General features: G+C 39.7%; 1 long non-coding RNA gene across 1 annotated transcript; it reads left to right on the top strand.

Moving 5' to 3' along the window:
* Nucleotides 1-4,521: 4,521 nt before the first annotated feature.
* On the top strand, nucleotides 4,522-6,026 carry LOC140561987 (uncharacterized). The gene is made up of 3 exons (XR_011980114.1): nucleotides 4,522-4,593; nucleotides 4,952-4,987; nucleotides 5,756-6,026. It is a non-coding gene; the product is annotated as an uncharacterized lncRNA (long non-coding RNA).
* The last annotated feature ends 10,768 nt before the right edge of the window (nucleotides 6,027-16,794 follow it).

Genomic DNA, 16,794 nt, shown 5'->3' with positions numbered 1-16,794 from the left:
CGATGATGTACAAGAGGCATCATTGTGGGAAAAAATATTTCTCAGCTTTTATACACATTTGAACAAAAAGTGGCATGTCCAAAATTATTCATACCCTTCTCAATAATTAATAGAAAAGCCTTCATTGGCTATTACAGCAATCAAACGCTTCCTGTAATTGCTGACCAGCTTTTTGCATGTCTCCACTGGTATTTTTGCCCATTCATCTTTAGTGATGAGCTCCAACTCTTTGAGGTTCGAGGGTCTCCTTGCCATCACCCTGATCTTTAGCTCCCTCCACAGATTCTCAATTGGATTCAAGTCAGGACTCTGGCTGGGCCACTGCATTGTCGTGCTGAAATGTCTACCGGTTCCCAAGGCCAAGTTTCTCTGCAGACTGCCTGATGTTGTTGTTGAGAATCTTGATGTATTGCTCTTTTTTCATGGGGCCATTTACTGCAATCAAGTTCCCTGGTCCATTGGCTGAAAAACACCCCCAAAACATTAGGTTCCCACCACCATGTTTGACAATGGGGATGGTGTTCGTAGGGTTGAAGGCTTCTCCTTTTTTACGCCAAATGGTGCACACATCATTGTGGCCAAACAATTCAATTTTTGTTTTATCTGACCATAAAACAGAACACCAGAAATCTTCTTCTTTGTCCAGATGAGCATTTGCAAAGGTCAAGCGGGCTTTTGTGTGCCTTTTCTGGAGAAGTGGTGTCCTCCTTGGCCTGCGTCTGTGGAACCCAGCAGTGTGCAGTGTCCGTTGAACTGTCTGCCTTGAGATGTCGCCACCAGCAGAGTCCAGATTCACCAGGATGGCCTTGGTGGTGATCCTTGGATTTTTCTTCACCTCTCTCGCTATTCTCCTGGCCAGCACAGGTGTCACTTTTGGCTTCCGACCACATCTTCTGAGATTTTCCACAGTGCGGAACTTCTTGTATTTTTTAATAATACTTTGCACTGTAGCCACTGGAACTTGAAAACATTTTGATATGGCTTTATAGCCCTTTCCTGACTTGTGAGCGGCCACAATGCACAGCCGCAGGTCCTTAGTGAGCTCCTTTGTCTTAGCCATGACTGTCCACAAACCAACTGCAGAGAGCTGCTGGTTTTGTCCTGTTGAGTTGATTAAAACAGCTGTTCCCAATGAATCAGGGTAATTAGGATGCTTTAAAACAGCTTGGACTATTTGGAATGGTATAGAACTTTGGATTTTCCCATATACTGTGACAGTTTTCAAAGGGTATGAATAATTTTGGACATGCCACTTTTTGTTCAAATGTGTATAAAAGCTGAGAAATACTTTTTCCCACAATGATGCCTCTTGTACATCATCGTGTTATCTCCTGGGAGATGCCTGTGTCGTTTCAAGGCAAAAATATAACTTCTGGTTAAATAAAAGTAAATTTAAGTCAAACTTTGCCAGGGGTATGAATACTTTCGGGCATGACTGTATATATATATATATATATATATATATATATATATATATATATATATATAGTATTTTGTATGATATGCAGGCTGAATGTTATTTTTTTACTTGTGAATGTAATTTGATTACTTTTATACCGCTCAATGTTTTAATATAGTGATTGTTATCCATTTTACAATATGTGATATTGTACTGTAGCCTATTTCTTTATGAATATATATTTATGTATTTTTAAAAAATGTTTTATAATTAGCATTTTTATTTCTAGATTTGTAATAACTAACAGACTTTATCTTCATGATCACCGTCTTATTTGTTTACTTACTGCATTTTTGGGTGATGCTTGAAATTAACATAAATAAATATTTTTTATAACCAAAAACGTTATCATGCTTGGCACTTCTTAATGTTCAAGGACAGTAACCTTATGTACTATAGAAACCAAAATCTCTGAACAGGTTTGGATGACCACATTCATTCTGAATGAAAAATGATAATATCTTAAGCTAGTGTGAAAAGTAAAAATAAAAATTACAGGAGGAAAATGTGAAAAAAAATGAGGAAAATTGTCTGGTTACAAGATCCTGTTGGACAGAGGGATATCTGGGAAAAACGAAAAACAAAAGTTGTATTTGTTCTTTATCAGATCAGACTCAGGGCTCTTATTTTCAGCAAGCTTTAATAAAGGCAAAGAACAAAAGAATGTATAAATATACTGGAATTGAAATATATAAAAATACAAAACAATTGTAATTAAGAAATAAAAGGGAAATGCAATATTATATGTAAATTATGCATTTTTGATAACACTAATAAAGATTAATTCAGAGTATTTAATGGTTATACTTCACAACACAGATCTTACTCAAAATTTCTAAACCAAAATTCCACTTCACCACTACTTGAACGGCCCAGTATGGAGCAACCTTAAGCTTTTCCATGCTGTAATAGAGAAAAACTTACAAAAATTGGGAACCTGTAAAGTTCCGAAAAAAAACATCTCAAGGTGAGATATTTGCGATATTTTAGTTTCAAACCCAGTCCTGTGAAACCTCCACATATTTGTGTTGCCTCTCATTTAGCAGACCCGATTTAACTAATCAGTTCACTAGCATTTATTTATTTATTTATTTATTTATTTATTAATTAATTTATTTATTTACTCATTATTCTTGTCCAGGGCTGTCCACCAAAGGTTGCATGTCCTGAAAACCACGGCAATAGCCCAGTCAGTCGCATCTGTTTCCTGTTTTCCTTATTAGTTTGGGATTGCCCACGTCGATTAAGTGGAAGTTATGATGATGGCTACATGCGTAGGCTTTCTGAGGGCAAATGTCTAGCTGTAGGTCTTAAAGTGAGCTTTGTGGTTTGTTTCTATACTTGTCATGGACCGTATACAAGAGGAGGGAGGTGTAACAATGTGCTGAAAGGCTTTTATCTCAGCTAATAATTTTGCTGTAATAAATTATGTAAGTAGTTATGTAATATACTGTATATTATATTTTTTATTCAATAAAATTAAGTATGTGTGGTGTGTGAGGTGCCCCACACTATGTATTTGCACTGGGTCCCAACTGTGAAAATCCAACTGAAAATGCCCCCAACAAACCTTATAAAATATATGATTGTTCTCTTGAGTGATCATCAGCTGGTGCTGAAACAATCACGCTAAATCACACAATCAACTAGAAAAAATGAGGGTAATAAAAGTATGTTTGTCAAACCAACAAAGACAGACGCAGGAAAAAAATATGGGTGCTGTCTCAGTGATCATATATTTATAGGCTATAAGCAGAATTGCAACACGTCTGTCAAATGCATGCATAGCATCTGAGGCTTGAGAAGTAGTTGTGGTCTGACTGGCATTCCATTTTTAACGAACAAGGAACTGAAATCTAATGATGTAAATAGCTTGGAAAGATTTGTGGTCTGCTCTGTTGGCTATTTTATGTAGTGTTTCAGAGAATATTCTGACAAATAATGTAAAATAAATGATAATAAAAAAAATATATTCATCAGGTTGTCCTAATGATACAAATGGTTGCCTCTGAGAGAGACAGTGTCCGATATAAGTTTACTGAGCTTACCCTCAACCTGACCTCACTAATGCTCTTGTCGCTAAATGCAATCAAATATTTACAGCAATGCTCCATAATGTAGTAGAAAGCCTTCCTTACTGTATACAGTAGTAGACAGTTATTCCAACAAAAACATATTTTTAATACCCTTGAATTCAAAAGAAACAATGAATAAGAGGGTGTCCCAATACCTTTGTCTATAAAGTGTATCTTGTTTAAACTTTGCGACAACATATATTAAAGCAGAACACAACAAGGCATCATATAATGAAGTTCGCCATACAACAGGATTAGAACTTACTGTTTGATAATAATTATTTTAAGTCAATCTTGTGACCATTACCATCAAATCAAACTGCTCTGATAGACAGACTGTTAAGTAATAGTGCCTGAAGCTATTTATAATGCTTTAAAAGGACAAATGTGTATTTTTTCACCCTGTTCAATGTTAATTTAAAGGGGATAAACAAAAAAATATTTACCTAATGCTGTAGCTTTCAGCATACAAATTTAATAGCAAAAAGAAAACAGGAAAAGGGAACATCAGTGATGAACGGCTTGTTTAACTCTTTAACATTTCAAAGCTTATTAGACACTGAGACATATTTCTCAGTAACTCCAGGGATGCCTGTACAAACTTGTGAGGCTTTTCTTTGGTAATAGAAGTTTGTAATAGGTCCATGGGCCATTTAAGGGGTCAAGTTCTGTTCACAGGGTACCTACATAGGGGCTTCATAACATTCATAAGCATTGAATAATGAAAAAAAGGTCAGCATTTTCATCCCATTCATAAATGTGGTCAGATTAACCCTGATGTATCATAAGTGTTAAAGTTTACTTAGAGAATTAGACTAATTCTCTCTCTCTCTCTTTCACTCTCTCTTTTGTGCTTTGACTGTGAGATCACAGGAAATGTTGATTATTTAACACAGACCATTGCTCAGTCATTCAGTCAGTCAGTCATTCAGCCATTACTGAAACAGTATGGAACTCCGTCCACTTGCTGTAATACTCTGTGAGTAATGTTCTCTTTATGTCTTCATTAGTGTGGGAGTGGGAAACGTACTGCTTCACTTGTTTCTTGAAGAAAATAAGGTACGGGTCTAGAAATTGAGTAAATTGTAAAGTTTGTAGTAAAGCACTAAACAAATTCTGAAGTTCAACAAAGAAGGTTAATGTTTGCTACTGTTTGCTTTTATTTACATAAAAATGCTGATGTTTTAAAAAAGTTGCTTAAAATGTTTTAGTGAGGTAGACATTTATCAGTTACAGTGTAACTATGTGTAGGTCAGCTAGACTACAGTTTCAGTTCATGGTCTTTTACCCAGTTATGATGATCATGTAAAAAAGAGAATTGCCTGAGTGTAGATTACAGGTACATTAATTCTACTTGTTAGTTAATGTTTAATATTAATCCATTAATGCATTTTCTCTGTTTCTGTCTATACCTTAGTGATAATTGTTCTGATCCCTTGTGGACAAACCCAAGGTAAATAATTTACATGTACTTCATGATCTCATTTGCATTCATGTACATTTGCCTATACTGGCATGGACATGGGGGTGCACATATTTACATACACTCCTTATTGTATGAAAATAGTACCCTATTTTCTTGACTCAAAATACTGCTGTGCAAAATCTGTGTCAAAAGTAAAACTATCCATGGGGGCCATGCACAGTTTGGTAGCAGCTGTAAATTTATTAAAGACATTTAAAAACAGCAACTTGACCATACTTTAATGCTGTTAATACACCCATCTTCTGTTTGATGCTCTTTCAGTTTATGCAATACAACAGCAAACTCAAAATACAAAGGCTGCATCCCAAAATCACACATTACCACATTAGATGGTATGTCAAATTGGTAATCAAATAATTATGGAGCTTCATGACAATTTAATTTACTGTTGAAACAAACAACAGTTGTCAGGTTGTCTAGAATATGCAGTCTAAAATATCCTAAACATGTTTTAAGGACTCACCAGTCTGCTGTTGTGTTCTTAGTGAATGCTAGACAATACATACATACACAGAATACTTGTATATTCCCAATTTTTGCATTTTTTAAATATGAGGCCTATTTTTTACTAGGTGCTGTTGGGTTGCTGAACCATTTTGTTTGTTTATTTTTATCTGGTTACCATGACAAATCAAAAGAAAATCTTATGGCATACCTTACATATAAGACACCAGTTAAATTTTATGTTTAGCTAATCTTGTTGACATTTTTTTGTGTGTTTTTCTTTACTTACAGGGGTGCCAAAGGCTGATATTATACTGCAGACGTTCATTGGTGAGACTATCACTCTTAAATGTAGAATAAAGAAAGGGGAAGGCAGTGTATGGACTATCGGCTGGTATAAGAATGGAAAGAAAGTGCACTCTTCTGATGAGCAAAGTGAATACATTTTTACGGTGACAGCAGATGACAATGGTAAAAACATTTTCTGCAAGGGAATTCAAACGGATGGTGGAAAGGTCACAGAAGCCAGTGATATTGTTGAACTGACGCTGTCAGGTGAGTATCTTAAGGCACGATGTTCTGCCAAGAGATAAACATTAAGTGTCAAAGTTTGTATCTAAGCTTTACTACATTTTATTATATGTGAAACATTGCAATCCCTAAGGCTCCTTCTTTTATAGGTCCATGAAGAAGCTTGTAAGACATACATCTTCAAAAAGGAATGACGAAAACACAGATACACACATATGCTGTCGATTGTGATTTGCTGTTGTTACACATGAGTTGTTGTGGTTTAAAAAAAATGTAAAGGTATTCCTAATTTGGACTTTAAGGGTACATGGAAAAAACAAGAATTGGCTTTTTTACATTACACATAGGTTTTTTCATTGTAACATGTTGTTCCAGTATTTTCCATCAGTCTTGTTTTCTTAAAGTCATCTATTAATCATTTAAATGTCAATATTAGTGAAAAGTAAAAACTGATTTAAATGTGTTTTAAATCATCTGTTGATTGTAACTGAACAATGCCAGTGTTCATAATTCAGATTTGATGAATTGTCAGATATTCAAAAATGCCTGACCCTGTTCTGTCATGTCTGCCTCTGCTTTCTGTTCAAGCACATGACATCTGTTTGTGTCTTGTCATTTCTAGCCCCTCCTGTTACATAAGCATTAAAGGGTCCTAATCATGAAGAAAATGAATGCTCTCAGCTTTTTGAAAATATATATTTTATGTACCCAAAGACTATAGACAAGCATTTGCATCCCATCTGATGGACCCCCTGTAAAGAGTACTTTGTGACCATTGTAGATTTCATAATGAAATACACAGTACATTCGCCCCATCATAATGTACACTCAGGATACACTGTATGCCCAAATGAATGCATTCAGCTACTTCAAGTTGCACCCATTGCAAACACTCCTACCTATTGATACTATGTCTAATGCTAGGCATGGGCAGGAGGGGTATACAGCCCCTTGGAGCAGTAGAACTGTGTTCTCTGGAATAATGATGCTCCATTTTGGGGAAGATGAGGTGGGGTAGGGTGGTGCTCACCCAATATTCTGATCTCACTAACCCTCTTGTCACTGAATGCAAACAAATCCTCACAACAATACTCTAAAATGTAGTACAAAGCTATTCCTGAACAGTAGGATACAATTTTTAAATGAGCAAATGTCTCAATACTTTTGTCCATATAGTGTATGAAGTCAATATTTGTACTGATATCTATTTGAATGTTTGGATGCTGCACACGTTGGAACCTTTTGTGTTTCTAATAACTGCAAACTTATTGTAGACACTTCGTATAAAGAGAAGCCGATAATTGATTAATGAACTGCTCATGTGTTAATGTAGGTGTGTTAGCTAGTGTTAATTTATTTATGAATCAGAATCTGGTCTGAACCTTTCAACTGAACTGGACCTGTGATACACTCATTTCTAAGTGGAATCCCCCCCCCCCCCAGTTAAAATGGAAATTGTGGTGATGGGTACATGAGTAGACAGAGCAAATGTCTTACAGTATGATTTAAAATAGATGTTGTATTTTTGCTCAGATTCTCTTGAAAGACTGTAATAGAAGCATACACTGGTTGTTTTTCATGTAAACCGCAGTTACTACAGCTACACTCTTAATAGTCACTTACCAATCAACTGCTCCTCAAATAGACGCTGCTTTACAGAAATATCTAATTTCATAACAACTTACCGCAGTGGTGAGCTACCACAGACAGTCCTGATCCATTTAGAAACTTATTCATCATGCATCTGAGCCATGGCAACAATTTGCAAACCCATCCTTCGCAACCTGCAACACATTTTAAAATTATATATAAAATGTTAGAATTTGCATACATACAGTATGTATGTGTGTAAATAAAGTCTGACTGATCAAATACATAGTTCTGATATGATAAACTATGTTAAAAGCAGGTAGACCATTTTTATAGTACTGATGTGATAGCAATGAATATGCGATGTGCCTACATTACCATACATAATTATTATTATTATTATTATTATTATTAAAGACTTGTTAAAATGTTAAAAAACATTTTCTGTTCTTTCTGATCTTTTTGATTTGTAGCTTACATGTATCCCTACAAAGCAGCTTGTTTAAATTCACCATAATTCCAACAATTTACATGGGAATGATTTACTCTATCGAAAATTGCTGTGAGAATTTGATTACAAGACGACCATGTTTACCATTTGCGTTGAACACAGATGGAATTTAGCCTCTATCTTTAACCCATCCGTGCAGTAAATACACACATGCAAACTAGTGATCAAATACACACAGTAACACACAGGGTTAGGATTAAGTTTGAAGTTTTGAATTGAGGTTAGGTTTAGGATTAGGGCCAGGTTTTGGAAATTTGTAGTATTGTTTTAATGGAAGTAAGATATTAAGTCTACTTAATGTCAGTGATACATCAACAGAACATCTTCAGGATGTTTACCTCAGTGTATTCAGGTACCTCACTGCTGCTACTGCACTGATATGCTGTTTATTAATCATCTACAAAGGAATACTCCAAGCAAAGGTGTTGCCAAATATTGTAGTTATATTAAATAACTAAATAGTAGATACTCTCTAATTCTCTCTCTCTCTCTCTCTCTCTCTCTCTCTCTCTCTCTCTCTCTCTCAGGAAGTGATAAGATAAGATAAGATAAGATAATCCTTTATTAGTCCCGCAGTGGGGAAATTTACAGTGTAGCAGCAGAAAGGGATAGCAGGACACTCAGTTACAAAAAATTTGGATAAATAATTTACACTATATACACAATATATATACACAATATAAATAAGAATTAAAAAAGCAATAAACAATATTATTTACAGTAAAAGACTCTTAATTGCACATGTGGATGGGATATTGCACATAGTATTCCCTGAACATGAACATGTGTGTGTAGTTAAGTGTGTGTGTATGTGGTCCGTTGGGAGCAGTGTTGGTTGTGCAGTCTGACGGCAGCAGGAAGGAAGGACCTGCGATACCGCTCCTTCACACACTTGGGGTGAAGCAGTCTGTCGCTAAAGGAGCTGCCCAGTGCTGCCAGAGTCTCATGCATGGGGTGGGAGCTGTTCTTCCGCATGGATGCCAGCTTGGCTGTCATCCTCCTGTCTCCCACCACCTGCACTGGGTCTAAGAAGCACCCCAGGACAGAGCCGGCCCTCTTTATGAGTTTGTCCAGTCTCTTCTTATCTGCCGTCGAGATGCTACTACCCCAGCAGACCACTCCATAAAAGATGGCAGATGCCACCACTGTGTCGAAGAACGTCCTCAGAAGTGCTCCCTGCACTCCAAAGGACCTCAATCTCCTCAGCAGGTAGAGTCTGCTCTGGCCTTTCTTATAGAGAGCAGCAGTGTTGACTGACCAGTCCAGTTTGTTGTTCAGATGAACACCCAGGTATTTATAAGAGTCCACACTCTCGATGTTCATACCCCGGATGTTCACTGATGGAGGGGGGTGTCTGCACCTGCGGAAATCCACTACCAGTTCTTTGGTTTTTCCAGCGTTTATCTGCAGATGGTTCTGCAGACACCAGTCCACAAAGTCCTGAATAAGTTCTCTGTACTCGCTGTCCTCCTCATTGGATATGAGGCCGACGATCGCTGAGTCATCAGAGAACTTCTGGAGGTGACAGGTTGGTGAGCTGTACATGAAGTCAGCAGTGTACAGGGTGAAGAGGAACGGTGCCAAGACCGTTCCTTGAGGGGCTCCTGTGCTGCTGACCACCAAGTCAGAGACACAGTCCCGTGCCCTCACATACTGTGGTCGGTTGGTGAGGTAGTCCAGTATCCAGTTTGACAGGTGACTGTCCACTCCACAATGTCCCAACTTGTCCTTTAGGAGGCCTGGCTGTATGGTGTTAAAAGCACTGGAGAAATCGAAGAAGGTGATCCTCACAGTGCTGCCGGGCTTCTCCAGGTGAGAAAGAGCTCTGTGTAGAAGATAGATGACAGCATCATCCACCCCGACACCAGGCTGGTAGGCGAACTGAAGAGGGTCCATGGATGGGCTCACCAGAGGGCGGATGTGGTTGAGGACCAGCCTCTCCAGTGACTTCATTAGATGGGAAGTCAGTAGCTGTTTAGGTCCTTTGGGTGCTGTGTTTTGGGCACAGGTACCACACAAGATGTTTTCCACAGCTGTGGTACTCTTCCCAGTTTCAGGCTCATGTTGAACAAATGCTCAACTACCCTGCACAGCTGATCAGCGCAGGACTTGAGGAGCCTGGCGCTGATTCCATCAGGACCTGTAGCTTTCTTAGGCTTGATCTTCCTCAGCTCATTTCTCACCTGGGTTGTTGTGAAGGACAGGTTGGAGCAGGGGGGCTGGATGCTGGAATGTGTGAATGGTTGGTTGATGCTGCCAGACGATGAGCCATTAGGGGATGATGGTGGTGATGATTGTGAGCCAGAAGTTCTGAGAGAAGAAGAAGGGGGAGGGCAGCATGATGGTAGTGCTGCTGAGTGGGGATACAGCAGGGGTGTCTGTGTGGGGGCAGGGCTAGGTGATTGATCAAATCTGTTGAAAAATAGATTGAGATCATTCACCCACTTCTGGTCCCCCACCACCTGGGAGTTGGACTTTGTGTGGCCAGAGATGGTTTGAAGGCCTTTCCACACTCCCCTGATGTTGTTCTGCTGCAGCTGTTCCTCCAGCTTCCTCTTGTAGCTGGCTTTCCCCTCCCTGATCTTCCTTCTCAGTTCCTTCTGCACAGCTTTCAGCTCATCCTTGTCACCAGATCTGAAGGCCCTCTTTTTCGCTTTTAGGAGAGCCTTTATATCTGGATTAATCCATGGCTTGTTGTTGGAAAAACACCGAACAGTCTTGGTGGGCACGGTGTTATCCACACAGAAGTTGACGTAGTCCGTAATGCAGTGAGTGAGATTGTCAATGTCCTCCCCATTAGGATCACACAGTTCTTCCCACACCGTTGTTTCGAAGCAGTCCTTCAGAGCCTCCTCAGACTCCTTAGACCATTTCTTCACTGTACGGGTGACAGCTGGTTCCCTATGTACAATGGGTTTGTACACAGGCAGAAGATGAACCAGACAGTGATCAGATCTTCCAAGGGGAGGGAGAGGTGACGAGTGGTATGCCTCCTTTGTGTTGGCAAAAAGCAGGTCCAGTGTTTTCATGTCTCTGGTGTGGCAGGTTACATACTGGGTGAAGGTGGACAGAGTGGAGGATGGAGAAGCATGGTTGAAGTCTCCGGAGATAAGGAGGAGGGCCTGCGGGTGCTGTGTCTGCAGCCTGCACACAGCTGAGTGCAGGGCATCACAGGCCGAGTCAGCGTTAGCAGAGGGGGGGATGTACGCAGCTATCATGATAACGTGCGAGAATTCCCTCGGCAGATAGTACGGCCTCATGCTAACAGCTAACAGTTCAATGTTCTTACAGCAGATCTGCTCCTTAATAGTGATGTGCCCAGAGTTACACCATCTATCATTCACAAATACTGCCAGTCCGCCTCCCTTCCTCTTACCGCTCTCCTCCGTCCTGTCCGCCCGACTGAGGTGAAATCCTTCCACAGATACGTGCGTGTCTGGAGTCAGCGTGGTCAGCCAGGTCTCTGTGAACACCATGATGCTGCACTCCCGGTATTCCCTCTGATGTCGCGTTAGCGCCGCCAGCTCGTCCATCTTATTGGGGAGCGACCTCACGTTCCCCATGACTACAGAAGGAAGAGCGGGCTTGTAGCGTCTCCTCCGGGCGCGACACAGAGCTCCAGCCCGGCTCCCCCGCCGCCTCCTCCTCAGCTCGCGGGGGATGTCGTGCCTCTCGCGCGGCAGCACAGCAGCGCTGCTGAGCGCTAACAGCTGGTCCCTGGTGTAAACAATAGGCGCGCGACTCCGCACGGGATCTCCAGACACGGTCGTAAACAAGGAAAAAAGTAGCGTAGAAACCAGAAAAATCACCACGCTTTTGTTGTCCATTGTGCCTAGAGTCATAAACAACACTAAACTACCAAAGAAACTTAACTTCAAAACTTTTAAATTGGAAAAAGTTAGAAAAAGCTCAGAAGTGAGCAGGAGCTGCTGCAACAGGCTGCCACCTCCGCGGCGCCATCTTTTAGTAGGTGAAAGAGAAACCTCATATCAACAGATTTCACAAATGCAGACTTACAGATATTTAATATTGTAATATTGCTTCAAAGCAAACAAACTGAGTATTTCACATTCCCCTGTTCATTTATAACTATCATGCATCTATAGTGTCTAGAGTATCATCTCACCACAGCCAATTATCAATATAGTAGAGAAGCTCCATCCTGTACAGCTCCCTTTCTTCAGTCTTCAACTTTTCTAGGTTCTACATGGTAATGTAAAAGGGTTCTTTGACTCATACAAAAAGTATCATCACCTTTATTCCCGGACTTCTGTGAGAGAAGAGACACAAGCGAGACACAGCAGTAATTAGAAATGAACCTGTAGGACATTATAGATGGTTCAAACAAGAGCAGTAATAAATATCTTCTGCACTGTCATCTGTGGTTGTACATGAAGATCCACTTGAGTACTGGATCACAAACAAAAGACAGTTAAAGATAAATTTAGATGAGACAATGTGCTCAATCACTGATTGTGAAATATTGCCTACAAGTGTTAGACTACTTCTTTAAAAAAAAATTAATCCATTACTAATTACTTCTTTCAGACTGTAATGAATTACTTGACTGGTTAGTTCTTGGGAAAGTTCAGTCACAGTAAGAAGTAAAATCATAGTAACATAATTTAATACACATTCCTCTCTCCCTGCTTTACTCTGAACACACAGCAGCTCTGAATAATTACATCCCTCTATAATGTGTAATTCCCTCACTATAACACACTGTACTTTACACCACATTACCCAACACTGACTATGAGTGTTCCTCTCTCCTCTCCTCTCTTCTCACAGCTTTACCCAAACCTACACTGACTGTAGAACCTAAATGGAGTCCTGTGTTCACTGGAGAGTCAGTCACTCTGAGGTGTGAGATTGACACTTATGATGGATGGACATATCAGTGGTATAAGTGGAATAACCAGCGTGGACGGCCTGCAGTGTCTCATCCCGTGTCTCACACTGTAAATGGAGACACTCTCACCGTCAGTGCAGGTGCTGTGGCTACTGTAGATTATTACCGGTGTAGAGGACAGATCCCTTACAGACCAGCATCAGTATCTGACAGTAACTATATTACCCTCACTGTTGCAGGTGAGCACATGCTTCATCTTCTTCTGCATAAGTCTGTAGAAACATCAATCTTGTATTTTTAACTGAAGTGTTTGAACTAAAGTCACATGTTTTAGTTCAGATTTAGTAAAATAATCTTCAGTAAATCAACAAAAATGAATTCTTCATATTTTTCTATAAAGAAAATGTATCAGCCCCTGTATAGTAATAATTCATTCACTGTGTAGGAGCCAAAACATAAAGACCATTTTTTGCCTTCTTTGTAAATATAATTAGTTAATTCACTTTTTTGTGAAATGCGTATTTACAAATATACTGCTGCTTAACATAGTATTAAGAAGCCAGAAGTGACACTCGTACTGATTATGTAGATACAGATGTCTTCAGGCACCATTGGTTTATGTTCAGAAAATTGGTGCACTCTTACTTTGAGAGCTAATCCGCTGTGCTGCTGGGTTGGGTCCATGTTTAGACAGTTGAAAGTGAGCAGCAGTAGGACAGCCACCGCAGAGCGTTGTTCAGCGTTTGGCTAATATGTCCTCAAACTTTTGGCAACAATTATTAGGTGCCAAAAGTTCCTCCATGCACAGCCAGTGGTGGAGAGCAAGGAAGAGAGGTGGTGCTGCAAGCTTTCTCTAAGCTGGTGTGAGGGAGAGTGATCATCAGTGTGACCTTTTTGAACATTTTTTTGCTGAAGCAAGCTGGAGAGTCGCTCACTCCTGGAGCTCCAGGACCCCAGCTTGCAGAACCGAAGAAGCCTGGCGAGAGATTTGCCGCAGACCTGCAGTAGCTCCCTAATGGACCCTGAGATTAGAGCTGCCTAGCTAGTTAGCTTCCCCTGCTAAGCTAGAGAGAGAGAGTCCTCTGTACGAGGATGAACTCTACAGACCAGACCGGTGAATACTGAGTCTCTACCAGTAACTGAATAACCTGGGTGCATGAGGTGCACTAAGGGTAATCCTCAGCCCCCAGCAGCTGACACTAGCCCTCCTTAAATACACCAGCCCACAGGTGATACACATTAACCAGACAAAGAATAGTCACCTGACACCTGAACCCAAAAGTTCATCCCTGAGTGCAGCTGAATATTAGAGCAAGGGGTCTTAGATCAGAACTCTCCAGAGTGGTAGATCTGCAGGAGCAGGATTGAGCAGCTCTGTGTTTAAAATGTGTTTCTCTTCTCTTCTCACAGATTTACCAACTGCTACACTGACTACACATCCAACCAGTCCTCTGTTCACTGGAGAGTCAGTCATGTTGATGTGTGAGATTAGTAATTATTATGGATGGACATATCAGTGGGAGAAGCAGAATAATCAGCATCAATGGTCTACAGTGTCTGAGTATCACACTGTAAACGGCAACACTCTCACCATCAGAGGAGATTATGTGGTTACTGGAGATCAGTACCGGTGTAGAGGAGAACGACCTGACCGACCGATATCATCACACTACAGTAACTCTGTTACACTCAATGTTACAGGTGAGCATAAATCAACTTCTACTAAATATCTCTGTATGTTAACTTAGCAATGTGCATCTGGAAAGATCCCACAGGCTCTGAACTAGAGGTCTTCACAGGCATGATAGTGAAGCCAGACTAGAAATACACTCATTTTACAACAAATCAAAGTAGATCAGTAAGCAAACACTATCATCTATAATCAGATCTATTAACACTACTGTAAATATAGTGATCGTACAGTGGAACTTCACTCCATTCATTTAAAGGAGAGTTGATGGTTAATTGCTAAAAACTATAGAAATGGACTCATGAAATACTGTCATCTGGTGGTGAACTCAAATTAACCCATCTGCGCTAGCTTGTAGACTCAACTCACCACACTAAAAGTTGGAGTTATACCACATACAGGAGTAAAAATAAAAGAATTATTAAAGCAAATGCAATCTAACGTACCTGCAGTGAGTACGACACCCACAAAGTGTAGTTTCATCTGTGATGTGGTCGGCCTATCGGTCATTATCACAGGGGACATTCTACCAGAAATGTGCTTCATACTATCATGGCCAAAAGTATTGGCATCCCTGTTCTGTTCTACACATGTTAATTTCTTTGTTTTTATTGGAACAAAGTAAAACTTAAAAAACGACCCGGACAAAATTGACACCTTTAACTTAATATTTAATTTCATGCAATAAGATGCGTGAATAAGATGCAAAAAAACTGTGATGTCATTCTCTCTCAGGTTCACAATTTTGTTTTTGGTTTATGAAAACACTGAAAGGATACATCCTAAGATATGGACTGTCTGCCACATTCGAGCTGCAGCTTCTCATAGTTTGGTTCTGATAAAAACTGTAGAAAAAAACACCACTAATACCAGGTGTAAATTATTACTCACATAAACTGATTAAAAAACTGTATCGGTCAGTAGCTCTGGTGGGGCAGTAAGGAGCTGAACTTTGTGTCTGTTCTGAGAGTGAAAACTGGTGAGATGCACATTCAGTCATCAGAGCATCCATTATGTTATGTTTAAACATTGGCCTTATTAAAATGATTTCTTACATTTATAAAATGTTAATAAAACTAAAAAAAATTAAATGTGAAGTGAAAAATATGCAAATCAATAGTCACACATCCACACACACTGATACAGCACTCTCTTTTTCATTCTCTCAGTGTTCTCTCATCCACACATACATGTATACCAGAAGGACAATGAGCATCAATAGTTTCTAGAATTTCATCCAATCAAACCCTTTTTTCCTTCTACTTTCACCTTTTACTCTCAGTTATGGATGTAATGTAATAACTAGAGTCTGCAGATCCTGCAAGTGTGATTTCGGCTTAGCATCGATGTTGTGATATAGGTGCTGGTTGCTAAGGTGTTGCTAGTTCGAGGTAGAGCTGTGTCCACAAACTTTTGGCTAAAATGTAGTGAGACAAAATGTTGCCCAAAAGATGGTTTGTACAAAAGCTGCTTCATGCACAGACAATGCTGGAGAGCAATGGAGAGAAGGGCTGCTGCACACATTCGCTCAGCTGGTGTGTGGGAGAGATGGTCATTGTGACCTCTGTATGACCTTTCAGTCCTATGGGGAAAATGTTCGCTACTTTTACATAAACCGAACGATGTTCAAAAAGCTTAAAACATAAAACTACTCCTAGTTTTTGACTTAACTGTAGCTGGTGTGTTGAAGCTTTTGTTAGTGTTGCTCCGAGAGAGAAAAGGCCTCACTTTGGAGATGTTCTTCAACTGATAAAAAGCTATTTTTGTGACACTTTGAACATGAGCCTTGAAATTAAAATCAGAATAAAAGTTTAGTGCTTCTTGGCTTGGGTTACGTCTAAGCATATTTAGTTTGGGAGTCTGTTTCTTTCTCTCAGTATTTGAGCCAATGAGCAACACTTCTGTTTTGTCCTGGTTTAGCTGCAAAACATTCTGTGACATCCAGGTCTTTATATCTAAGAGACAGTTAACAAGTGCATCAATCAGACTGGTGTCATTAGGAGATGCAGCCACATAAAGTTGTGTGTCATCAGCATAGCTGTGGAAAGAAATGCTGTGCCTCCTGATGACTCTTCCTAGGGGTAACATATATAAATTAAATAACAATGGTCCTAAAATTGATTCTTGTGGTACCCCACTGGTAATCTCATAGTAAG

This window comes from Salminus brasiliensis, chromosome 9 (assembly GCF_030463535.1).
Source record: "Salminus brasiliensis chromosome 9, fSalBra1.hap2, whole genome shotgun sequence".
In the NCBI taxonomy this organism is placed as follows: Eukaryota; Metazoa; Chordata; class Actinopteri; order Characiformes; family Bryconidae; genus Salminus; species Salminus brasiliensis.
This window is presented reverse-complemented; position numbering and strand designations above follow the sequence as displayed.